The following is a 27678-nucleotide window of genomic DNA, read 5'->3' on the forward strand; positions in this document are numbered from 1 at the left end:
TACGTGTTATATTATTTTTGATGCTATTGTAAGGTAATTTTCTTTGGGGGATTCCCATTATGAATCACAACATGCAGCTGATTCCTGTATGCTGGTTTTATAGCTTGCGACTTAGCTTCATTCATTTATTAGCACTAATCATTTCATGAACTCTTTAGTTTCCCACATCTGTGTTCATATGATGTGCAAACAGGGATGATTTTACTATTCCCTTTCCAATCTAGGTAGACTTTGTCCGTTTTACTGACTAATGGCTCGGCCCCGAATTGAATTTCCAGTGCTCTCTTGAACAGAGGTGATGCAAACACCTAACGAGAGAGCACCACAGCTAGAAGAGCCTTGTGCTCTTGCAGACAACCTGGATTTGGTTCCAAACACCTACATCAGAGAGCTCACAATGACCTGAAACTCCAGTGCCACCAGATATGATGTCTTCTTCTGGCCTCCATAGGCTCCTGAATGCATGTGCTACACATAAAACTTACAGAGGCACATACATATAAATAAAAATAGAGAAACCATTGAAAGGTGATGATAACAGATGGTTTTATTTCTAATATTAAAAGACAACATCTCAATCCCAGATCATTGAATGATTTTAGTGCTGGTCTTCACATGTATGGCTTTAATATTGGAGTGGACTCCTCCCATTTCTAGTTTGTGAAAGGCTATCATAAAAGGATATTCGATGTTACCAGGAGCATTTTCTGCATTGATTAAATAACCATGTGGAATTTTCCCCTTCATTCTCCATAATGTGGTATATGAAGCTTTATAATTTTTGTATAGTAAATCAATGGTATGCTATAGGAATAAACACAATTGACCATGGTGTATGAGTCTATAATATGCTGCAGAATTCCATTTAGTAGAGTTTTGCTGAATTCTGTCAGTGTTCACAGGAGGTATTAAAATGTGAATTTATTCATTTTATTGATTTATTTATTTCATATTGTGTTTGTTGGCTTTCAGAGTGATGGCCCCATAGAACTTGTAGAATGAGTTGGGAAATATTCTCTCCTTCATATTGCTTTGGGAAATTTTGAAAAGGCTTGATGTTACTTGCCATTTAAATGTTTAGAGTTTAGAGAATAGCTCAGTGAAACTAGCAGGTCCAAGAATTTCATGTCAGGAGGTTTGATGACTGACTTATCCTACATACTGATTACAGAATTTTTCAGTTCCTTTCTTTCCAGTGGTTTAGTCTTAGTGGGTTTTGTATTTCTAGCAATTTGTACATTTCTTCTGGTATCTAATTTGTGGCCATACAATACCTTTTGTAGCCTCTTGTAATTATTTTTATCTCTATATAATTGGTAGGAATGTCCCCGTTTTCATTTTAGGTTTCATTATGGACTTAGTTTATCACATTTAAAATGGTGTCAATTTCCTTGAACTTTTCAAAGAACCTGCTTTTGGTTCTATTGATTATCTCAAGATCGTTTCCATTCTCCATTTTTCTTATCACTAATCCTTATTAGTCCCTCCCTCTGCTGACTCTCGATTTAGTTTTTGTCTTTCTCTACCTTCTTACGTTGTAAAGTTATGTTCTTCACTTGATAACTTTCTTCTTGTGGGATGCTCTCATTATGTCTGTTAGATAAAGTGGTCTTATTGTGTCAGGTTTTCTGTTTCTAATTTACTGTTCTCCAGTTGCTTCATCTATTATTGAGGGGAAGGTACTGAAATTTCTCACTAATTTCCTCCATTTATGCCTTCATTTCAGTTATTTTCTTATTGTATCATAATGGTCTGTTGTTCTCTATGTAAATGTTTATAAGTTTTATATCCTCGTGCTGTGTTGAATATTTTATTACATATAATGTCTTCCTCTCGTAAGTTTTTTTTTTTTACTCAAAATTGATTTTATCTAATATTCCTATAGCTACCCTGCTCTATTTTGGCGAATGTCTTTCTTTCAACTTTTTTCAGGATAGTTGTGTCTCTTTACCTACACTGCTGCTTTTTAGACAATGTATAAACATATGTTTACCCTTTTATCTAATCTTTGACTTTTTATTGGATAATTTAATCCTTTCACATAAACACTAGTAAATATCAAGAAGAAACTCTTTTTAAATTTGCTTTATCTATGTCTTACAGCATACTCACTTTGCTAGTTTGGCTTCTTATTTCTTAGGTTAAGCATCTCATTATGTACGCAATGGGTATTTGTGAAATGTCTTTCTTTCTTTCTCAGTCCCTTTGGGCACATTCTATAGCTACTTAACTTGTGGTAGCCGGGATGACATTCAATATCTGGGACTCACAACCTTCTATGTTGAATTGATACGTTGAACTGATATAGGACAGCATCCAGTCCCTTCTATGTTGAACTGATACAGGACAGCATCCATACATTCTGCTCCTTCATAGGTTAGACTTGCCTTTTGCGGTTGTTTATTTCATTTGGTCCTCACTTCCTTCACTTGAATCTGAAGAGCTCCAAGTAACAGATTCCTTCTGTCTTTATTTATCTTGGAAGGCTTCAATTTCTCCCTAATTCATGAGGGGCATTTTTTGCCGGACATAGGAGTTATGGTTGGCAGATTGTTTTGGTTAAAGTGAAAGAAAACAAAAATAATCCTATTAATTAACAACAGGCAGAAAATGCCAAGAGATTAGGAGTGCTGTATCAGAGATCGAATGTGCAGCAAATAAGAACAAAGGATCTGACTGGAAATTGTAAGACCGGTCAGAGATCTGGCCTAGCACTCTGGTGAATAGCTTAGACATCTATTATTATTACTAACTTTACAGGTTCTTGACCAGCTACCTCACTGTTAAAATTGCAAGATTTCCCAAGCACAGCTCACATCTCGGTTGTGTTTTCTACTGTTATGACAAAACATTCTGACAAACATAACATAAGGGGCAAAGGGTTTATTTAGCTCACAATTGCAGAGTTAAAGTCCATCACTGCAGGGCAGTCAAGACGGCAGCGATCTGAAGCAGCTAGAAACAGCCACTGTGAAGAGCAGAGAGAATGAATGCATGCATGCTTCGACTCAGCCCCCTTTCTCCACTCTTACACAATTCAAGACCTCCCACATGAGGAACAGCCCCATCTGCAGTGGACGGGTCTTCCCACATCCATTAACAAAATCAATGCAATCCACCACAGATAAGCCCATGGGTCAATCAGATCTAGACAAGTCCTCGTTGTTGAGACTCTTTGTGGGTGATTCTAGATTGTATCAAGTTAACAATTAAAACTAACCATTACAATTCAGCATGGAAAGTTGTCAACCAAAGACAGATAAAAAAAGATACTTTTTTAAAAATCCTCTTTGGGGAGAAAATGTCAGTTTGGATTCCATTGTACACACAATATTTTATACCAGCCAGCAGAAAGTTAATTTTGCTATTATCCCTATTTGGAAATCAATCATAGGAGTATTTAAGAAAGCACAGTTGGCACTGCACCCATGATGCTGTGGGCAACGACAGACTGAATATATAAAGGTGGTGGACTTATAAATACATGATGGAGTTGGAAATTTCCTACCTCCTACTGACACTGTAGCTGCTGTAAATTTGGGGCAAAAAGCAAAACTTTGTTCTTGTGCATGTGGTAATACTCTATGTCAGGAGGCTTATAAACCAACCCACTGCACTTCTGTCATGAAGGCAGAAAAAACACAGTAATGTCTTCTGTCAAACACTTCCTCATCCATATTACTGGCTTATATATTTACGGTACGATGCTTTTAATGGCTGCTATGGAATCTACTCCTCCCCATATATGCAAAAATGGTGACTGTAGGGCATAATATACCATGTAAGCAGCAGCTACTTAGATCTGTTTGTTGTCTCTTGATTGCATCAAGAGACCACATCCCATGATTGACCAATCACATTTAAGTTCCTATATGCTTTATAATCTTTTCACAGGAATAGAATTTCTTAGTGGCATATTTCTCAAGAGCCATCCCTCAGAACACATCTCCATCATTAAACAGTATGTCACTGTACACAGATGTCAGGTTTAAAAAGCTGGACTACGGATTGTCTACTACTGTTGACAAATTTGTACACTAATAAGTGGATCAACTTAGCAGAAACATCTGTTTCCTCAAATATCGTCAACACTGAACATTTCTCTGTTAGCACCATCAGCAAGAGATATTTTACAGGAGATTTAAAAACTAGAAATTGGGTTTTTTTTTTTTTTTTAAAAATCATATTCTTCTCAGTCGCTGTGGATCAGTATAGGACACTAGACACTGTTGCCAGGGAAGACTTCTTTTCCTTCTCAGCTAGCTGAGCTGGCTGTCTTAGAATACAAACAAAGCCTGTCCTACTAGTTTCCAGTGATCTTCTTGGTTTCTCTGACTTCTAGACCATGGACACACTTAGCATCAGATGAAGAGAGCAAGCTTCTTCAGAAGGTCTCACACATCACTGAGGTGGAGGGCTTGACGGCAGAGAAAGCCTCATGTAGGCTTAGTCTCTCTACCTGGGTTTCTAACTCAGCCTCGTGGGACCTAGATCTTTTTTTTTTTCCCCGTGTTCTACCTTACTTTATATTCATCTTTCTTTCCAAACTGTCTGCACTGCTCACTTCAAGGCTCCACGCTAAACACTGAAGCAGTAACTTTCCCAATACTGTTGAACCAGCTGTCATAGTTGTCTAGCTGAATCATTATAATAAATTCCATCTTATCTATTATTCCTATTGGGTCTGCTTCCCTGGGAAAACCCACAGTGATGCGTTCATAGCGAAGTTTACACAACCATAGGGCATTGAAAAGAGAACACTTAGCAGGAACCCCACACTCCCCTGCCATCGTTGAGCTCAAAAGGATCCCAGGCAGAAAGATATTGGAGATTGGGACAAGACCACTGGTTAGTGCCAAAGGTGAAAAGTGCAGCAGCCTTGATGGCTGAGGTGAAAGAAGTCATTAAAGGTCACTTTTATCAGGAGAAAAATTACTTGTTAAATTCAGAATTGCTAATATGCCATCTATGGTTGTTGTTCTTAAGGAACTCCTTGAGAGAACACACAGACTCTCAAAGCCAATGGACTGGCCCAGAAACTAGGCGAAAGGGAGATGTGTCCTAAAGACAAAGCACAAAGAGAAACACTATTTCCTAGCTATGTCCAAAACTGCATGTGGTGGTTTGAATAAGAATGACCCTGTAGAAACATATTTGAAAGCTTGTTTACTAGGGAGTGACACTATTAGGAGGTATGGCTTTGTTGGAGTAGGTGTGGCCTTGTTGGAGGAAGTGTGTCACTGGGAGTGGGTTTTGAGGTTTCAGCAAGGTCCAGTGTCTCTCCCTCTCTTCCTGCTGCCTGCCAATCCAGATGTAGAACTCTCAGCTTCTTCTCCAGCACTGTGTTTTCTTGTGCACCACTGCCATGCTTCCCACCATGACGATAACGGTCTAAACCTCTGAACTGTAAGCCAGCCCCAGTTAAATGTTTTCCTTTGTAAGAGCTGCCATGGGCGTGGTGTCTCTTCACAGCAATAGAAACCCTAACTAAGACACTATATATTAGGCTCACAGTATTCTTGAGTTCTGCCTTCAGCCTTTGGATGTCACTCAACATTGTCCCTAAGCTGCTTCCTCAGATGATGTCATAAGACACTAAAAATGGCAAAGGCCGATCAACTTCTGAAAGGCACAGAACCACTGACTGAGAGAAAATTCTAGAATCATATCTTTACCACTCTTTCTAGATTCCATACATGATTATCAGAGAAGCCATTCACATTCAATATTCACAAGTGCATAGAAAGGCCCTAGTGTGGGACTCAGCAAGAATATCTTTAAATATTTTTAAACATTTAGTAGTAGTAGTAGTAGTAGTAGTAGTAGTAGTGTGTGTGTGTGTGTATGTGTGTATGTGTGTGTGTGTGTGTATGTGTGTGTGTGTGTGTGAATGATACATCAGAGGAAGAGGCTGTACATGCACCACAATGTATATGTGGACATCAGAGGACAAATCTGTGGAGTTGGTTCTCTTCCTTCACCTTTATGCGAGTCCTGGGAATTGAACTTACATCACCAGGTTTGCTCAGAAAATGCCTTTGCCCACTGAGCCATCTCACCAGGCTGTGTTGCGGGAATTCATTCTGTTCAGCCAATGGCTTTGGGGTACAAGCCCTAGGGCGTGACTTTGCCTGCATACACGACCCCTTAAGAGTTGAGGGAGAGTCTTCATTCACTCCTTTGGGTGGCCAGGACTGGGTCAAGCGGCATAGAGCAGCTTGCAATTGGTCTCCATCCTGCCCAAGGCAAAAGGATATGAAAGCAGTAGCTGGACCAGCAGGCTCAGCAATGGTGTCTTCCGTGTTCTGTATTAGTGAGTCTATATCCCCCACTGTATCCCCTTAATAAATTAATAATAGACCTCTGCGGATTGTCGCATTAAGGCTCTGCTTTGAAATACCTGAAGGATGATGTACTGACACAAAACTCACTGTCTGGAGTGATCAACCCACCAGACTGTCCACTTAAGTCCAAAGACTGAGAGCAGGACTAAGTGGTACAGGTAATGTCCTACAGGACAAAATATCCTGGTCAGGGTTGAGAATGAGCAGGTGTCTATGCCAGACAGGACAAACAGGGACCATAACAAGCAGTTAATGCTAATATTATCTTAGATCTACACCAACACTTTCCACTTTAAAAGTCACTTGAAATATTTATTCAGTCAATGCTGCAGGCATAGTTCCATGCAATAGACTATGGTCGTGATAAAACAGAAAAAGAAAAGGCTCTGCTGCCAGAATTCTCACTCTTTGGAGGAAAACAGACAGTTCACAAGTGAAGAGATAATTGGTGTTATGGACTATGAAATATAAGAGAAGAGGAAGGGGGGACGATAAGAGTTCTATTTCACAGCAGAGAATCAGCCGAAACATTGATCTGAAAGTAGCCATTATCCTGGGCCCCAAAAGAACTGCTGCGGTAAATTATGCAAATGTCTGTGGGAGAAAGGGCTATCAAGTAAAAGATATCAGACTTGAATCCAAGGTACCTGGTTTATAAACTTGTGCATATTTTCCTTCTGCTGTTCTTGTGATATTCTCAGTTGATTCTGAATATCTGAGTGTATCAAATCATAGCCAGACAACGCTCTATGTTATGTCTAAGCTTATTCTTCAACTTTTCCCAACCTTCCAGGCTAATGTAAGGTCCTTTTGAAGGGGCCAAAAGTATAGTAAAGGGTTCCAACACAGGTCTCTTAGAGGTAAACCAGTGTGCCAAAGGCCATGAGACACTCTAATGGATGTTCTACCATTAAGTTACCTGCGAAGTCCTCTCATTTGTGGTGTCATCAACCCGGCATTAGAAGGCATGCCCTTTCAACACTCTGATGAAAAGGAGGGAGCCCGTTTTGAGCCTAGGCATTTTAGTCAAACATGCATTGCAAATCCAGACTTTCTAGGCTTGCAAATTCTGGAGGCAGAGACTGGTACACAATCCTGTTTACTACAAAGAGGCTCACAGCGCTGACCTAGTTACCTGATATTTCGACACCCGCCCTTCCGCAGCTGTTTGGTTATCAGGCAAAAGGCTAATGGCACAGTAAATTTTGAGTTGCTGCCTCAGTTCTGTCAGAACCTAGCTGCTTAAAGAGTTCACTTGCAGAAATACACTTCACAGGGAAGAAAGAAAAAGACCCACTGAGGAGAAGGATGCTCAGTCACTTACATGCCCCTCAGTCAGTGAAGATATTCATGTCCACGAGTTTAAAGCAGAGATAGTGTGAGCTAGTTCTTAATATATTTTTATGAAGTCATCACAAAATATGGACTTCATAAAGAAAAGTACACAGATCATGAATTTTTTTTTGTTAAAAGTCATCCAAACCTCCTTTTGGAGTCCTAATTATATGCCCCACACAAACATAAAACCGGTCCATAGCTGCCATAATTAATGTTGCACAAGAGAAATCATAATACATCACATGTTCTTTTGTAGCTGCCTTGTTTCCCCCAAGATTGTGTTTCATCCATCCATATGGCTGCATACTGTAGTAGCTTGCTCTTCTATACCATATCATTTTGTACAGCTTTTGTGCCAATTCCAAAACAAAATTCCTATGTTTCACAAACCTATACATAACGTGGGCTTAAATTCAGATACCTAAGAGCAATAACTCAGTTTACATGGGAAAACATTGAGAAATGTAAGGGAAAGGGATAATATTAAATATTGAACCCTGCTGTGGGATGAGCCTTCTGTATGCTATAAGTATGTATTACTCTTATTGGTTAATAATAAAGCTGTTTGGCTTATGACAAGTCAGAATAAGATTAAGCAGAAAAATCAAACTGAGAACTCAGATAAAGAGGCTCGAGAGATGCCAGTGAGCCACCCAAGAAGATGCCAGAGGACTGTTAAAGCCATGGCCATGTAGCAATACATAGATTAACAGAAATGAGTTAATTTAAATGAAAGAGCTAGTTAGCAAAAGCCTGAGCTATTGGCCCAACATTTTGTAATTAATATGAGTTTTTATGTGTTTATTTAGGACCATGAGGTTAGGACAGAAAACTCCACCTCCATTTACAGAACCCTTTGAAAGAGAGCTTAGACCCAAGAAAGAAACTAAAGGAAGATGCTAAATCATTAAAATCCAATGGGGGGTTGTCCTTGATAATGAAGTACAGGCATCTCCCCAGGTCATGAGAGAGCTCATTGTAGTACATTATTCTACTGTCTATTGAGCATCAACCATACAAACACTGGACTGAAAATTAATCTGAGCATAATCTGGTCAAATGTATAATTGTGAGCATCATCCTAATGGCCCTAAACAAGCAGTTGAAAAAAACAAAATCTCCAAGAGATAGAGAAGAAAATAAGAAACCACTGGCTAAAGACAGAAAGTGGAAAGCTGAGAATAAAACTGAGTCTGAACACCTGGATTGAGTATATCTGGAAAGTCATTCTTATAGGCCAAAACATGATATCTAGTACTTTAATTAGTTAACTGCCAATTCTGTTCATCAAAGAGGTTTTTGGTTCTGTTGTGGTAAGGTAATTCACTTCTGAAATTTCAAAATCTGGTTTTTAAAAATAATTAATTTTCTAAGCCTCAGTTTCTTCATCCATAGTTCAAGAATAGTTCTCATTTTCAAATTATTATTTTTTAGGGAAATGAGATGAATCAAGTTATAACCAATGACTAATAAGGTAATCACTTAAAAAATGAGTCTTTAGACATATTTTTCAGGAATTGTCTACTATATTTAGTTGAAAAAAAAAAGAAATGAGAGCATAAGCTACTTGCTTTCTACCTGGTCCATTTGTACATAGATGTCGGCGTTGATATTCATGAGTTAGACAGAGACAGAGATGTTGAGCTGCCACCTCTGTCAACATCTGTGCTTAGCCACCTGCCCAGGACCCCTTCCACTATCAACGAGAGTCTTCTATCTGGCAGTTACATGACCCTCTAAGCAGGACAAAGGTCATCACAGTCCTGGATCCTTGCTGACACATCAGACCCTGAAAGCTGTAAGGGACTCGCAGGACCTGTGACCAGCATCTTCCTAGGGCTTGTGTCTGTGGTAGCTTTGGCAGAGGTCATGCACCTTCTGTTCGAACATCATCTATGACAGGAAGTGTGGTGTTTTACAAAGCAGTCTGCCCTGTTGTTGAGCTTCTGTGGTGGCTACCTGTCCCATGTTAAACTGAAACTGTCTTCCCGCAACATCATTCATTGGTTTTCCTTCTGCCTTCTGCAGTACACACAGTCTGAATTCTTCCACCTGAAAATCATTCAGGAAGATTTCCTTCTTTTGTGAATATGCATCACTTACCAAAAAGGTGATTGGCAAGTGAGCCTTGAAAGTCTGACAGCCTATTTTCTTTACTTCTTTAATGTGCTAGAATAAATCAACCCCCTATACTGTGTGTATGTGTGTGTGTGTGTTTGTAGTGTTGATTTTACATGTAGCTGTATGAGATTATTGCTCACGAGAGTCACCAAAACTTTGTGCTTGTATGACTATAACTTGATAGAAAATAGTTCCATAATTCAAAATCAGCAACATGTTGAATCTATACTGAAAGGAAGGGTTAGATGTGTTGACATATAGAGAAGAAAAGATGGTGGAATAATCCTTCTGTACACTGTGAATATGTATTACTCTCATTGGTTAATAAAAAGCTCATAGGCTGGTAGTCAGGCAAGAAGTATGGGGCAGGACAGCCAAAAACAGGACTCTGGGAAGAAGAAAGCAGAGTCTGGGAAGTCACCAGCAGATGCTGAGGGATCAGGAGATGAACTTGCTATGCTAATAAAGATACTGCCACATGGTGCATAAATAAGGAATATGTGTTAATTTAATGGGGGAGAGTTAGTAATAAGCCTGGGCTACCCATTGAGTATTTGTAATTAATATAAGCCTCTGTGTGGTAATTTGGAAGTGGCTCCCAGGTGGGAAAACTCCACCTACAAGCTATGGGATTTGATGGAAATATTTTGAAACAATGTCCCATGTACTCCAGACAGATCTCAAATTTGTTATGTAAAGTTAATGACCTTAAGATCTTGCCTGATCTTCCTACAACCATTTCCCAAGTACTGAGATTATAGACATATGTCATCACATTTGTTTTCTGCAGTGTTTAGAATTTAATCTAGGTCATATGCATGCTAAGCAGAAACTCTGAAACTCGACCAACTGAGTTACGTTCCCAGCCCAGGACATGGACTATAGAGTCAATCTGCCAGAAGGAAATCTTCGTTCTTCTCTACATTCTGCTTACTAAGTCACCTTGAACAATTCCATTTTTTTCTGAGCATCATTTTTCTTATTTTTGAAATTGTTTATTGAGAGATTCATATGAGATTAAGACTCTTTAACTTGTTAATATACAGTACATAACTAATAAAAAATAAATTGTATAATGATAGTTATTATTTTGATTACTGTTATTCTAGACCATCCTTGACCTCATTTGAGCACATTAACCTGAAATCCATTTTTTCTTCAAATCAGTCAAGGCCACATAAGTAGCAAGAGTCAAAGTAAGAAATCAACTTTAAAGCATTTAACTTTAAATACTGTGATTCTCTTAACAGGCCCAATCTGTCCCCATGTCACAGGCCTGATTAAATAAGGAGCCAAGCCTTCGGCAAAAACCAAGACCTTTTCTTCAAAACAGTCCCCACAGGAGATAATTCCTATATTCCAAAGATGTTGCCTTCTCGGAATATATCTAGATTCCTTATAAAAAAAAGATTTGAGAGCGAACTGAACTTTGAAAATAAATTCTCAGTGGAAGCAAATTGTGCCTTTTGTTGCCAAAAATAAAACTCACCCTCACTCAAAAGTCATTCAGAGTCAAGTCTGATGAATAGGCTGAGTGATGGAGCTGGGGTTAGTTTTATACCACATGCGACATGTGCCTATGAAACTAAGTAGTTTCCATGTGTGATTCATAAATAAGCTCCCAAAACCATTCCCCAAAGGAATGTCCATAAGGTTTTGGATTGTTCCCACTGGATTAAGCCTACATCTTAAAGAAACTTCATTCAAGAAAGACCACATTTATTTGAAAGCATAAATTCTCACTAATTTGTTAAAAGCTGAAAGTCAATCCCTGTAACTTACCTAAAGGCAACAATATGGTAGATTGTCTTTTTACCATATGCTTCAAATTATATCCTAAATCTTAAAGATGCAGTCTTGTCCTATGAACAGTTTAAACTGCAGCCAAGGGAAAAAAAGAAAGGCTAGGAATGATGCCATGGGAATTGATTCATGTTCAAAGTGTAATGAGAAGGGAAAGTAAGATATTCAGACTCAACAACTCTGTAGGGAAGCTAGTTAGAGATGGTGACAAATTAGTGACTTCAATGGGTGTCTATCTCAGAGTCAGTCAAGGAGATGGTGAATGGAAAAAACATTCTACACATATAGAATACAACCAACCTAAGTCCCCAAGGCATGAGATGATAGAGTGCCCTAGTATCTGTGAATTCCCCAAGACATGAGATAATAGAGTCCCCTAGCATCTGTGAAGTCCCCACGGCATGAGAGGATAGAGTGCCCTAGCATCTATGAAGTCCCCAAGGCATGAGATGATAGAGCACCCTAGCATCTATGAAGTCCCCAAAGGCATGAGATGATAGAGTTCCCTAGCATCTGTGAAGTCTCCAAGGCATGAGACAATAGAGTGCCCTAGCATCTGTGAAGTCCCCAAGGCATGAGATGATAGTGGGCCCTAGCATCTATGAAGTCCCCAAGGCATGAGAGGCTAGTGTGCCTTAGCATCTATGAAGTCTTACTATATCTAACTTGGAGAGTGTTTATAGTGTTGTGTTGTGAAAGACTTGAAGAAACAGTATTATGAAGAATTGCACCTGTAATATTAAGAAGTTTGCAGAATACTAAGAAATAAGCAGAAATACATGGCCCAATTTTACAGCTTAGAAAAAAATATTCTTTAAAACCAGATATGGTGGCCAGATAACTAAAAGCCAGAACTTGGATGGAAGATGCAGGAGGGTCAGATGGAAAGGTCAAGGTCATCCTTGACTACACAGCAACATAGCAAGATCAAGGCCAGTCTGTGTAACACGAATATGAAGCAGAGAGAGGAGAGAGGGAGAGGGAGAGAGAGAGGAAGAGAGAGAGAGAGAGAGAGAGAGAGAGAGAGAGAGAGAGAGAGAGAGAGAGAGAGAAAGAAAGAAGAGAAGAGAAGAGAAGAGAAGAGAAGAGAAGAGAAGAGAAGAGAAGAGAAGAGAAGAGAAGAGAAGAGAAGAGAAGAGAAGAGAAGAGAAGAGAAAGGGAAGGGAAGGGAAGGGAAGGGAAGGGAAGGGAAGGGAAGGGAAGGGAAGGGAAGGGAAGGGAAGGGAAGGAGAGGGAGGGGGAAAGGGAGACAGAAAAAGATAGGGAGAAGAAAAGAAAAAAGAAAGAAATCCTAACAGTAGCATGGGGGACCAGGAATGAAATAAAACCAGTTAAAGGTGATAGCAGGAATTCAGTGGAGATGCCTTGGAGATGTGGACAGAGGTGATGGGGTGAAGAAGATGAGGAGCTTTGGTGAGGATTGAGGGGAGGATCAGCTAAAAAGATTTGTTTTGAAACTGAAATAATAAGTCAAGGAAATGAGGGGAAACGAAAGAATTTTTTATGACAATTTGACTCACTAAGGGCCTTTTCTTTTTACAGAGACAGCATTATCAGAGCACATGTACACTCACTCACACACACACACACACACACACACACACACACACACACACACACAAGAACAGTGAATACATTTCATTATTTTTAGTCAATCACAGGGCCATCACAGAGAAAATAAGTGATACATGATCTCAGAAATAATTTTAGACCTCTGTGTTTGGCATTTATTTAAGGTTATTATAAAGAGATAATAGTTTATGTGCTGCTTATAATAAAGCTGTAGGGTTTTCTTTTTTTTCCCTCTTTCAAATTAAAGTAGCAAGGAGTGAAAAATGCCTTGGGCATGGCAGTGATAGTTAAGCATCTTCTTTTAGTTTCTTTCTCAGGTCCAAGGTGATTTCCAAGAGTCCTTGGAGACTGCTGTGAGTTTCCCATTGATTCCATATGCACAGCGGTTCCAGGTGTGCTCCAAACCCAAAAGGTGGTGCCTATTGTTAAATACTTTTAAAGGAGAAAGGCTCTAAGAGGGAAGAAGAGCCATAGTGATGAGTTTCAAGGCAAAAGCAAAGCTATCTCCCAAAAAAGACTGATGCCCTGTCACGTCTACAACTACCTCACAGTCAGAGAATTTTCTTAGACTATGGCCACAGTGTAAAAGGAAGCATAAAAACCATTCTTCTAGAATGCCCAAGATATTTCAAAACAAACAACAACAAACAAACAAACAAAAGCTTTGCCAAAGAGGAAGGAGGGGAGAGAAGACAGAAAGGGGCTAGAGAGGGAGGACTAGACCTTGCTCCGCAATGGAATTAATTGATAGGGGGAAAAAAGAACTTCAGGAGACCTAGCAGCAATGTGCAAGCAGGTCCTGTGAAACAGGAAGTAAGGTCCCTATGGCACCATTGACTAAAGAGGGAAAGAGCATCACAAAGGAGCTTTATTCCTCGTGGTTCCAAGTCAGGTCCCACAGAAAGGCCCTGGTACAAAACACAGTGAGAAAACAGCCATGCAGCTAGCTCTCCTATCTAAATAATTCACATTAATGAAACGCTGTAGTGAATTCATATTTAGTCCCTTGAATTCTTTGGGATATTTGTTAAGCAACTATGGATACATAGGAACTACTCACTTCCCTTCCCTTGAATGAATTCATACTTTGAATTCATGAAAGACAGATCCTTTCATCTCTCTAGGTCACTGTGTCGAGAAATGGACAGGGCAGAGTATTACAAAGCACACGGCCATGCCAAGGGAGGAGAGAGAGAATCACTGTGGGCATAGGGAAGGCAACATTTACACAGGATGTTTTACATTTGCATTGGACATACTCAAGTTAAGGAGGAAGTGTTGGGCCCAAGGCTTCCCCTGTGCAAATTAGTGTGACATAAGCGTTTCCTCAAGGAAAGACATTGTTATCCACCACCATGTATCATCACAGATGAGGCCACATCAAGACATTCGCCTCCCTAAAGTCCCCTTTACATCTACGCACAGCACATCATGGATCTAGCTTGAGAAAACAAAATTCGAATTTACCATTTCACAGAGGCCTGAGATCTCCCAGAGAGCGAGTCTAACCGAGGAGGGTAAGAAGTAGGAGGTGTCTTGAGAAGCTGAATTATTTGTGTTTAGAGCAGATATGGGTGGAAAAACAAATCTGGCAGGTGACAGTATGGGGGCAATTACATACAGCACTCTGAAATTAGCCCCTCTCAATCCCTGTTTTACTCTGTCTTTGAATCACCCCAACAGCCGTGTACCTCACCACGCTCTAGAATCAGGATGGCTTTGTCTCCCTCCCCTGAAAACCACAGTTATCACAGTAGTGTAATTTGGAGATCGTCTAAAAGAGGTCTGTCTTGGTTATTGGATGTTATAATGAAAGCAATTTTAAGGAATAAAGGTTTATTTTGACTCGAAGTTTGAGGTTATAGTCCCTTGTGGTTGGGAAGTCGTAGCAGCAGGAGTTTAAGGCAGCAGGTCATAATGCATTCACAATCAAAGAGTACAAGTTGATAAATGGCTGTACTTGGCTTCCCTTTCTCCTTTTTATAAAGTTCAGGGTCTCAGCCTAGGAAATGATGATATTCACAGTGGGCGGGTCTTTCCTTCTCAACCTAATCAAGGTAATTCTCTACAGACATGCAGAAAGACCTGTGTTCCAAGTGAGTCTGTTACTGTAGTATGGGAAACTATTCACTTTTGATCAAAATAATGGACTTTACTTCTGGGCATGTAGGGGTAGCCATTCCAGCTTTGATCTGGAAGTTCCAGGCCCCATTGAGGCTTCAGTAACTATCACGTCTACAAGGTGGGGACAAGAGAGGCCCCTGAAGACCTGAGATCCAGATGTGCCGGTTCTCTTGGTTCCTGGACCCTGGACGCTGGAGGTAAACTGAGCAGAGTTCTCCAGAGAACACCGCCAGACAGCGCTACACCTTTCCCAGACCCTGTAAACTATCCCTTCACTAGTAAGTTACCCCACAAAATAAACCTCCCTTTTAACTATGTGGAGTGGCCCTAATAATTTCACCAATATGAATAGAAATATGTTGTTGTCTTCTTCTTTGTGAATTAATACAGTTTGGCCACTTAGTCAACTATCTAAGGGTGATTAAAGAAGGCAAATTTACCATAAACCATGCAAAACAATTGGGAAGAATGATTATCCCTTGTGGTGGTTTGAAAGAAAATGGCCCCCAATGGGAGTGGCACTATTAGGAAACATGGCCTTGTTGAAGGAAGTGTACCACTGTGGAGGCGGGCTTGAGGTCTCATATATGCTCAAGCCATGCCCACTGAGACCAACCATTTTCTGTTGCCTGTAAGTCAAGATGTAGGATACCATGTCTGCCTGCATGCCACGTTACACCATGATGCTAATGGACTAAACCTCTGAAAATGTAAACCACCCCAATTAAATGTTTTGTTTTAGAAGAGTTACCATGGTCCTGGTATCTCTTCACAGCAATAGAAGCCCTAACTAAGACATGCCTTTAATGATATATACTCTTTGTTTTCAGAACATCCACCATCTGTACCGTCACTACAGAATCTCCATGAGGTTCCGTTAGGTCTACCTACCATTCTAAGTCCTGACTCAGAGTGATATAACTTTCCCTCTTTCTCTCCTGACTCTTGTTTTCAGATTTGACCAGAGCCTAAGTATGTTGTTTCTGGTACTTTGGGCTTCCTTACTCTTTCCTGAAGGTCTAGCCCTCCTCTGCCACCATCCCTACCCTGCTCCTTTTACTCTATGGCTGCCTGTCTTCTACTTTAGCTAATGTCCATTACTGAACATGTCAGCCTACTCAAATAGCATGGCTTCCTCAGCTGCAAAGATTTCTAGTTTGCTGGCCCTACTGTTTCTCTTTTAAATGCTAATAAAATTATCCCCCCCCCCCCACACACACTTTGAGCTTCCTTATGAGCCCTTTCTTAAATTCCTTTAATAAGGAGATTAAGAATTGCCAGATATAGGGGGCTGGACCAATGGCTCACTGGGCTAAAAGGACTCACTACTCTTACAGAGGACTTATCTTAGGGCCTCAACATCCACATGGCAGCCTTTATGCATCTATGACTCTAGTTCATAAGACTCTGTTGCTGTCTTTTGACCTCTGCAGGCACCAGGTACACATATGGTGCACTCACATATATGCAGACAAAACACTCATACACATAAAATTACTTTTTTAACAATTGGATAAAAACAGAACCCCCAGATGGGATATCAATTTCCCAAGCAATATGTGCCACCTAAACAGGGGTCTTCAAATTTCCTCATCACAGCTCTAGATCTCGTTGACAGTTGAAATTATCATGAGGTCCATAAAAAATAAAAGTAGAAAGAGTTGCATTTGAACCTAGAACAAAAGTGCTTCTTTTCTATCATGGGCGCTCTGGGAATTCTAAACCTAAAAGTAAATCCAAGTCCTTAAGAATTTCAGTATGTGAAAGCTCTTCATAAGCATGGGCTACCCATGCCCATGCCCGTGCATCACAAGGAGTAGATAAGGTCAGCATGCTTCATAAATGAGACACAAAAGGACCACAGTGTGGAAGGGTGGGTCTCAGCTCTCCCATGATGACAGGCTAAGGTTGCAAAGTCTCAGTCTGCCCCAAAGCAAGCGCACCCTCACTGCCCCATTGGCTGCCAACGCAGCTGTGTGCAGATCCGCCGCCTGCCTTTGTCTCCCTCCTCAGAGACCACAGGATAAATATATTTACATGTATTTACACACATTTCTGGAACATTAAGTTAACTTGAATATCGGAGGAAAATTAATCTAAACAGTTTTTGTTAAAATAGTGGCTGACATTTATTGAGAGTGTTTTATGTGAATTAACTAATTCATTTGCTCAGCACTGTTGAGGATGCTTTATATGAATTAACTAATTTATTCTCTTACTTCAACAACAAGAGGGGAGCACTCGCAATCCTTGTTGGGAAAGTGAGAGAATGAGTTTACAGGGAAGCTGAGTAATGGGCCCAAAGCTGTGCAGTGTTAAGTAGGGAAGCCCAATTTTAAACCTAGTCTGCTGACACAGGTAGGGTACAGTTTGAGAACGCAAAATTAAGATGATTATAAGAATGACTAACAGGACTTCAAACGTATTGACCGTCTAAATATATCTCTTGGGGTAAGGGCCTTTTGTCGTCTTTATTTCAAGATTCTATTTATAGCAAGTTTAAAGCAGTGGTCCTCAACCTTCCCAATGCTGCAACCCTTTAACATAGTTCCTCATATTGCGGTGGCCCCAACCATAAAGTTATTTTCGTTGCTATTTTGTAGCTGTAACTTGACTACTGCTATGAATTATAATGCACCTATCAGTTTTCCGATGGTCTTAGGCAGCCCCTTGCGAAAGGGTCATTTGACTCCCCCAAAGGGGCTGTGACTCGCGTGCTGAGGACTGCTGATTGAAAGCATCTGAGCTTATATATGAACTGTTGTGCATCTGACATATTTGTGTATTCAAGATGAATCTGTTGCAGTAGTACTAAAGGCCCCCAGGGCCATGCAGCTCCTTTTTCACAAAGAGTTCCTGAATGCTGTCTATATGCGGGCACAGATAATTCAGTCTAAACTCCCTCCCATGAAAGGAAGGACAGAAGCCATGAGGGTACCCCAGTGACTTCGTGCTTTAGGAGTCTTGTTAGTGGGTTGTTTTGTACACGTGTCAAGTTCTGGCTTTATAAAGCCAAACTTGACCAAAGCAAAGCAAACCAAATACAAGACATAGCGAGACATTCACTGCTTTGCTATCCTTGGGGTTGTCTAGCTGCTACCTTAAAATGAATTAATCCCCCCTCTGAAAAAAAAATACTCAAGAAATAAGAGATAAAACAGTATGAAGTGAGAAAGGTGAAGAAAAAAATCAAATTTGATTGGACAAACACAATAAATAAACAGCCCTAAGTGACCGCATGTTTTGAGGCTGGAGTGCAGGAGATAGAAGCAGGGGTTGGTTGATACAGTGGATTCAAGGGGACAGAGATGGGCAAATGAGGATCCACTTGTTCTTGGCATAGTCAGTGAGCCAGACCCTCTGCTAGGCACAGGAGACCCAACAGAAATCAGCATATGTCAAAACAAACATGAGAGGCAGGAGGGAGAGGGACCTTTGGGAGTAGTTTCAATGATGCCAGTCACCATCAGTCAAGCAGAGCTAATTAAAGACATCAGAAGGAACATGAGGATCTTCCTTGGTGTGGGAACTGGGAAGGAGGAGGGCGAAGGGGACACAGAATCCTTCCGTCCAACTGTTCCTCCAACTGTGTGCTCAGCAGGTGTGTCTGGAGACAGTTGTTGTGGGCAGATTACTCATTAATGTCAGAAATTGGGAGGGGGAGCCAGAAATGGCATGGAAAAAAAACTCCACTTGTCTGGATGTAAAAGAAGCCAAGGGACAGAGCAGAGCCCGGTGAAGGCAGGAGCTATGGGCCGTTGTGCTCTTACTGAGGGGTTTTTAACGACTACAGGGTTGATGGTATCGTTGACAGAGTGGTCACCTGTTGAATGAGAGCAGAAGCTTAGAGGTCAGGTAGGTGGGAGAGTGGCTTATTCTGAAGAGGGGACACAACTTGAAGAATGTGCGTTATCATCTGAGTCACGTTTTTTCAGTAAGTTTTTGGTAATATTTCATGTGAACTCGGATTAGTAGTGGAAAAGCACATGTTTCTCCATCCTTTTATGCCCTGTTGTAAACGTTGGCTCTTCAGAAGTTGTATTATTTTTGTCTCTCTTCTGGAGGCCTGCTGTTCCCTTAATTGATGTGGTAGCATTTGACTGGCTTGTTGCCCATCCTCACATAATCATTATTTTCCATATCTCAGTTGTTGCTCCATTTCATTAACTTTTTTCAGAAAATTGCTGCCTATTTATCTATTTATAGGTTTTGAACGTGTGTAGTCTTTGTCCAAACCCAGTATGATTTCCTTTATCTCCTTGCTTTTGATCCTGAATTTTCCTTTGTTCAGAATCAATCATTTCTCCCCTCGATACTTCCCTTTGATATCCCCTCCTTACAAGTGCTGACACTATAATTGGGATTTTCTTGAATTTATGCTTTATGGAAATTCTTCTGGTGATAGGTGGTTAATCTGGGAGACAGCAGGTCTCCAGTTCAAGGCTCCTGATCTAGTGTCCCAGTACCGTCTTTACCCCCCTTTTCCCGCACCAAAGTCAACTCCTTCAACAGCTCCTTCCAGTAAGTACTTTTACATCACGTTCTCTTTGTCCTTTCCCTGGAACCATAGAGTTTTCATAATTTAAAATCCTGTTTCTTTCACTGCATGTCAGCTTATTCATTTTAATTCATTTCCTCACAATTTTCAAAGGACATATTGTTTATTTAATATGCATGACTATCCTGCCTGCCTGTAGGTCAGTATACCACATGTATGCCTAATGCCTGGAGAGGCCAGAAGAAGGTGTCATATCCAGTGGGTCTGGAAGTTCAGATGGTTGCAAACTGACATATGGGTGCTGAGGGTCAAACCCAGGTCTTCAGGAAGAGCAGAAAGTGCTCTTAACCATGAAGCACACGCTCTTTAATACCACTATTTAGCTATGGATCTCAGATCTTCGGGTTTCTTTCTCATCTATTACTACCATATAGAAACAACCTTGTACTAGCTCAGTGTATTCATTAGTTTACTGTATTCTTTATTGTCTAGATCATTAAGTTCAGTTTAGTGGATTGATTTCTGTGGTGTTTCTTCAGCCCTGAGCTTAGAAGCAACTGTGTCATAGAATTCAATCCGTGTCCGTAGCCTGAAATGAATGAACTGAAACCTTCATTGGCTCATGGGAGTATCACAGAATATCTCACCATCTCCTTTTGTGTTGCTTTTGGTGATGTACATTTAGATTCAGTCAGGCAAGGTAAAACTGTGAATCTCTGGCTTCTCTGATTTCAAGATTTCACTAACTGTTTATAAAACCTTTTATCTAGTTAACTCAGCTGCTTGCTATTAAGATGCGTTATCTTCTCAGCTCAGAAATAAAAATCCCAGGGTAAAGAAAGAAAGAGGCCCGGTGTTCCCTGTTTCTGAAGCCCTGCTTGACTGTCCCTGGCTTAAGCTTCCTGGGGCTAAATTATCTAAAAGAGATCTTGTTGTAACACTGTGAAATGTAAATTCTAAGGACTAAGAGGGCACTTGCCTGAGCCTGAGAAAGCTGTGGTTCTGAGGAAGGGTAATACAAATTACAAGCAAAACATACACTCACATCTTTTATTCCTAAGATGATGTTTTTCAATCCTCTCTAGGCTCCTCATGGGTCCTGGCTGCACACTAGCGTCCTACAGGATCGTCATCTTACATGTGAAAACCCAGGAAGCTACTAGAGCCACACTGGCTAGGGACCAACAAACAGCCTTTTTGTCCTTGAAGCAATGCAGTCACTCAGTTGTCACTGAAATAGTGTCGTCTTCTTGTTCCCAGACTTGATTCTTACTGCCACATGTCACAAGGCAAGAACATACTCTGAATTTTCTCTAATTGATTTTTGAATTAGTTCACAAAAGTGTTCCCAACTCCCCAGCTCTGCACTAGTCTTCTGGGATCTCCACTACAAGCCATCCAGGTCCCTTCAGTTATTGCAAAACTGGGCCATGATACCAAGCTCACATGCACCTGTCCCCTTGTGCAAAAGCATCCCTTGCTGCCTGCTGCCATCAAGTTGGATGCAATGCCCCCGACACACACAAGGAAGTAACTCCCTTGTTAAACAGTCATTGGCCCATGGCTGCTTCTATACACCTCTTCGGATACTGCTATAACAGAGATTTGGCACTCACCAAGCTCCAATTGGTACAAGAGTCCCTAAGTGAGACCAAAGATAGCTATACCTTCTACATCTTGAATTGTATTCCAGATTATTTTGTATTGTGACCTCTATTCCCTTTTGAGTTATACTTTGTCACAGGAGAACAAGAGCAGGATACCTCACCACATAGTCTCACAGGAATTTCTATAGATGTATTTCTTCTTTCTTCTTTAATAGTTCCCTATCTTTGTTAGAACCTCTACTTCCCAAGGTCCTATGGGGAAAGGTTGAGACCAAAGGCTAGATAAGTCTGAATGTTCCCTCCCCCTTGGATTATTTCAATCTCTAGGACTGCTTTTAAGATATTCTTGTTGAGAAGGTGCCTGAACTGGCTTACCCCAGTAATCAGATCAGTGAACACCCCACCTGTCATCATAGAGCCTTCGCCCAGTAACTGATGGAAGCAGATGCAGAGATCCACAGCCAAGCACCAGGTCAAGCTCCAAGAGTCCAGTGGAAGAGAAAGAAGAGGGATTCTATGAGCAAGGGGCATCAAGATCATCATGGGGAAACCTACAGAGACAATCAAACTAGTGGCTTGCCAGTGTTGCTCAAGTGCATTTGAACCCTAGAATAAACATACCAGGTTAATTGTGAGACCCCTAACCCTTGATTTATTGTTGCAGAAACATTAGTACCTGTGGCCCTTTCTACTTTTATTTCCCATAATCCTTTTTGTATACAGTAGCAGTACAGGTTAGAAGATACTTTGACACCCACCACTTCATTAGTTTCAAAATAAGACTACTAGATAAGTAGTGCAGGTACCATTTTATGTGTCTTTAGTCTTCATATAGCTGGTGTATACAAAGTTGCCTTTTATCCAAAGCTACCTGCTCTAGTTTGTTTCTGTGGCTGTCACAAAATAGCCTGACAAGGAGCAACTAAAGGAAAAAAAAGATTTATTTTAGCTTACAATCCATAGGTCATCCTTGTGGGGAAGCCAAGGCAAGAACCTCAAAAAGGTCAGTGCATCACACCCACAGTCACGAGCATGAGAAATGACTGCCTATATGTGTCCATGCTCCACTTGATTTCTCCATTTGTATACAGCTCAAGACCCCTGCCTAGGGAACGGTGCCACCCAGAGTATGCTGAATCTTCCAACATCAATTTAAATGAGATAATCCCTCCCAGGCCAACCCAATTCAGAAAATCCCTCATCAAAACTCTCTTCTGGGGTGATCCTAGGTTATGTCAACTTATAACTGAATGAGTTGCACAATGTAAAAGGAACTCAGTTGTTACTTTTAGAATTCAAATGTACAGCACTGATACTCAAAATCCCTGTGTCATGTTAATGAGGTACAGATAAAAAGAGCCTATGCTTAATAATAACTATAATTTATTAAGGAATTTGAAATGTTAGCCAAGTTTGGGAAACTCCTAACTGGTTTGTAAACAATCAGAAGTCTGGCAAGAGAAGGTTTTGCTGTGTTCCCTCCTAGCAAATAAGCATGTGGATGAGTTTGGCTAACACAGGAGGGAAAACAATTTTAAGTGAAAATGAGTTAAAAATAACTCATTTAATTCTTGTGTGGACTCTTATCCAGAGGACCAGTCCCATTTACAGGTTTAAGAGACTTCACTGAGCACAATTCCAGTCGCTTCTTCGCCAGGCCCTGTGCTGAGGTGCAAGGAAGGATTATAGAACTGATTACAAACCAAACCTAAATATCAAAAGAGTTCATGGTTTGCTGCGGAAAATAAACCTCGGACACAAATAACTAGGAGACGGGTTGACAGCGATAAGAAACAGATAAAACGCCATGTTAATCCGGGAGAGTAAACAAGGCAAGCAAGCAAGCGTTCTTTAAAATGTAAATAGCTCTCCCTCACTTGCAGATAGGAGTAAGAAGGAAATCCACTCGATAAATAAGGAGATGTCAAATGACCCCAAGCATCCACCCCAAGATACACCCATGTATGGGTCCCACTCACCCTAGAGGAGCAGTTGGTCTTCCTGGAACACAAGCGCTCTGGGGGCATTGCAGGCTGCTGCTCTCTTAATCAGTAGCAGAATTTAGAGTCTTTGGTATTGACCACTGAAAGTCAGGTCACTCTACTGCTTGGGTGGTCTGACTCAGCCCAGTCCCTTCTGCCACAATTGACGTTCTCTAGTTTCATCAAGGGGGTATTAGATTTCCACGGGGCAGATTCCCATTTCCACAGGGTGCACACAACCCACTAATGATGATTGCAAATGAGAGAGCCCTGTGCATCCATCCAAATCGAAGTCACACCTTCACCCTTGGAATATAGTTGTGATTACATTAAAGACACATTACAAGTCTGTCGCCTCTCGTTCCTTTTATTGTGCGTGTGTGAGTTGCATCTGATCCCTTTATTTCCTATTAAAATGCGAGCATTTCCTTTGGATTCAAATGTGCCTTCTCTACTACAAAACAGCAGCACACCCAACAGTTGCAGTTAGGAAGTGAACAGGAAAAACTGCATCCATTTAAACAAGCCGGTATACGGTCCAGCAAGCACAAACATGCTTTTCTGATTCCAAACTGTGGATTATGGACATTATGCCTGGGACCTGCCTTCAATTTTCTTCTAAAAAGACAAAGCCTAGCTGGTTTATACCCCTTGTGTCTCATCTTCAGTATGTCTTCTCTCTTAAGTGGCCAAGCATGTTTTCTGTTCTGCTTCATGCAAAGAAACCTGATAAGGGCAACTGCCAGCATTCAGAGCTTTTTTTTTTTTTGGAGGGGGGGGGGAAGGCAGAGCATGGAAGACCTGGGTTGGAGGTCAAAGAAGGTTAATAAAAGACCACTATCTAGAGGACCCCCAAAGGGATTTTCTTAGAGTGATAACCTGTTATATCTTTATGTCTGTTTTAAATATCATGCACTGAACATTTTTTTAATGAAAGAACATTACCCCAGTCCTGTACATGTAACTGTAATTATAAAATCTAAGTAGATAGGCTAATCTTTATTGCCCTCACATTATAGAAGAGACATAAAGTCCAGGGATGTTGCTAAGATGAGATGGGGAGGACAATGTCAAGCAGTTGCTTAGAAGATCGATTCTATCCTCTCTGCCTGGATTCTAGGAGCATCTTGGACCATCTTTAAGGTAACAGGAATACTGAAGTGCATGAGCAGTGGGCTTTGCCCCCCTCATCTCCTAATGCTACACTACTGCCTTTCATGTGGGTGTCAAAGCACTGGCCTGTCATTGGAAAATCTTACAAGTTCATCACGCAATGTCTGTCTCTGGGTACTTATGAGAGGCAAAGCAAAAAGACCCACACAATGGAACTTGCGATGTGAAAATCACTCAAAGAAGCTGTATCTAAGGTAGGTGTATACATACTGGGGACTGTTAGAAACCCATGGGGTGGAACACAGGCTATAGGAGACACCTCTAACATACCCAGCAGGAAAATGTATTCATTCCTCGCAGACATGAGTTCCTAAATCTTTGTGTGACCCAATGCTAGAATGAGGAGACAGAGATCATCATTCAAATGCAGGCAGCTAGGAAATGGGAATCTCCTGGGACTGGTTATACACTCACATTTACCAATAAGGCAAGAGGTGTCTCCGATTGCAGCCAGGAAATGATGTCTCACATTCTTGCTTAGTTTACTTTGTTGCTCAGTGAGCTTCCTACCTAAATCTCTACTTCAATCACGCCTGATGCAGACAACCTTGAGATCTCAAAACTCTCTGTTCCCTGCTTCTTTCCCACTAGGAGGCTACAAATGCAGGTCATGCTTAAGCTTAGGTGCTGATCTTATGAAGAGAAATTATTTTGGGGATTGGTAGATTCTGCATTGATAGATGCCATTCTATATCCCTTATGATTTATTAGTTCTTATAGGTACATATCTGCCCCAAATCTTATGTTCTGGATTAAAATGTGTTATAATGAGCTCAGCATTGTTTTTCAGCTTTACTCACAATCAATTTGCAAAGCCACTGACACACTGTGATTTCTATTTCCTGACCCATCATAGCCCGCCCTGGCTTAAGCTCACCAGTAGTATCAGCAGTATGAATAGAATAGTTACTAAGCTATGGAGCACAGCGGAATCTCACCAGCTCTAAACTGCTGTGGTTCCCACAGCATTCTTTATGTCTGCTCATGAGAGACCCACACAAGGCCCTTGGGGAAAGGGAAAAAAATAAATAAAATTTAATTTGATTCCCTTTGCCTGGCTTTTAAGACCATCATAAACTGTCATTGGTTAGTTACTAGGAAATAAGATTTAAAATATTTAAAGTAATTGATTTTTCCCTGTGTAAACAACTTCAGAGCTAAGCTAAGGGTTAGCATATTATCCTTACATTTCCCTTGGCAGACGCTGGGGAGAGGAGGGAGGGATGTTTGGGAAGATGCAGTTATAATCTTTCCCAGCCGAAGTTCTTAATTACACTCAGGTCTTGAATCCTCAAGTTAGCATATTTTGCCCATTCATTGCTCAATAAATATTAATTGGTGTAGATGGGTTATAATTTAGCATGTGTATGATCTATAATTTACCTGTAGCCTATAATTATTTTAAATGTTTGAATAAGGGAATTGATTGGAATGAAAAGAAAATAACTTCTTTAACTTTTTTAAAAAATGTTATTATGATCTAAGTCTTCATAAAATCACCCAAACTAATGCGGCATTTCATGTAGACTGGAAAGCTATCATCTACTATGACCCATGCCGAGGACAAGACTAGTTGATACTGAACTCAAGTTGATACCAGCTCTGAAGTTTTCTGGTTAAAAAAAAAATAGTTCCAGCTACTGACCCAGCACAAAATGACCATTTTCAAAGAAAAAAAATACCTCCTTTGTATACAAGAACAAGCCCCAAGAGCCCACAGGTTTTTCTTTGGGGGTGTTTATTACCCTCTGAAGTTCCTTGACAGCTTTGTACATTTATGTGATAAATTTTGGTCATTGTGTGGTTCCCATGTCCCTCTCATCCTCCTTCCCTTCATGATGGGTCCCTTCTCAGCAAGCCCCCTCCTGGTTCTTATCACATGTGACCCACTACACTCAGCAAGCCATGCACAAATAGATATAACCTTTCTTAACTGTGTCCTTTAGCAATTTGATTCGTGTATATAAAATGCATCCTACCTACTGTGATATTCCTACCCAGTCTAACCTCCGCGATTGCCACGCCCTTCTCCCTACAAGTCATCTCCCCACATTCACTTCATTCTGTTTTGTTTGATTAGTTGTCTTTTCAGACACCCTGAGTTTAAGGATCCATGCAACAAGAGGTAGTAATTTCCATTTGGGTTTTTGAACCTAAGTGATTGGGCCAGGAATAAGTTTGCTCATTACTATCAGTATGTAAATGCTTGCTTACTGTTAATCTCTACCAACAAATAGATTCCAGCTGGGTTTTTTGTTGTTGTTGTTTTTTACCATGAGGCATAAAGATATGGGGAAGGCATATCAGAAAGCACTGATGGTAGACTCTTAATTATTAACAAATGAATGTTGTGCATTAATGGGGTTGAGTGTTATTTCCAAACATGTTCACAATGTGGACTAATCAAATACAGGAGGATGAACTGTTTTGTTGACATACGAATTACACATACTAATAGAGCTCAGTGCAATATATTTCTCCCTCCCTCCAGTGGGCACTGATCAACACCAACCACGGTGTCTGACTCCAATCCCATCAGATTCTCCGTCCTAGGAATGGGATGATTTAGCTGACACCTTCTCACTCTATGTGCCTGGGAGTGCCTGAGACGATTCAACTTGGGATGTTGATAGGCTTCTCTCCTCTGCCCAATATGCATGTAAGAGAAGCAAGAGAGGAAGCTCATCTAAGAGAGAACTAACAAGGTACAGTGAACAGAGGGAGAGACCAAGAACATTGCAAGGTCCCTACTATAGTCTCTTCCTGCTATTCCATCCTTTATCTCCACAAGAGGCATGTTGCTCTGTCCCTTCCAAGATGCAGCACAGTCACGTGGTTCTCACTGAGTTCCTTTCTTCTGCTTTCTATGGCTTATGTTCAAAGACTGTTCTACTACCTCATATTAAAAAAAAAATGACTATACCTCTGACCCTTCCCCATTTTTACCCCCAGGGAGACTTTGCAGTTGGCATACCGCCTACCTTCCAAAACATTTCTTCCAAGACCAAGAATAAAACCATATGTTTAACTTTGTAAGTCCTTCTTGCAGGATGGAGATGAAAACAAACTTGAAATAGTTTTCATTCTCAGAGAAGCCAAATACTTTCATAGTCAAA

At 40.7% G+C, this 27678-nt stretch overlaps 1 long non-coding RNA gene across 1 annotated transcript in view; it reads right to left on the minus strand.

Annotated features, from left to right (window-relative positions):
• Positions 1 to 2868: 2868 nt before the first annotated feature.
• The window catches only part of LOC121825116 (uncharacterized), a 29913-nt gene continuing 5103 nt past the window's right edge, over positions 2869 to 27678 (minus strand). Inside the window, exon 3 of the long non-coding RNA XR_006067218.2 lies at positions 2869 to 2968. This is a non-coding gene — a long non-coding RNA (uncharacterized LOC121825116). The remainder of the gene's footprint in view (positions 2969 to 27678) is intronic.

The sequence above is a fragment of the Peromyscus maniculatus genome, chromosome 22, assembly GCF_049852395.1.
Source record: "Peromyscus maniculatus bairdii isolate BWxNUB_F1_BW_parent chromosome 22, HU_Pman_BW_mat_3.1, whole genome shotgun sequence".
NCBI lineage: Eukaryota > Metazoa > Chordata > Mammalia > Rodentia > Cricetidae > Peromyscus > Peromyscus maniculatus.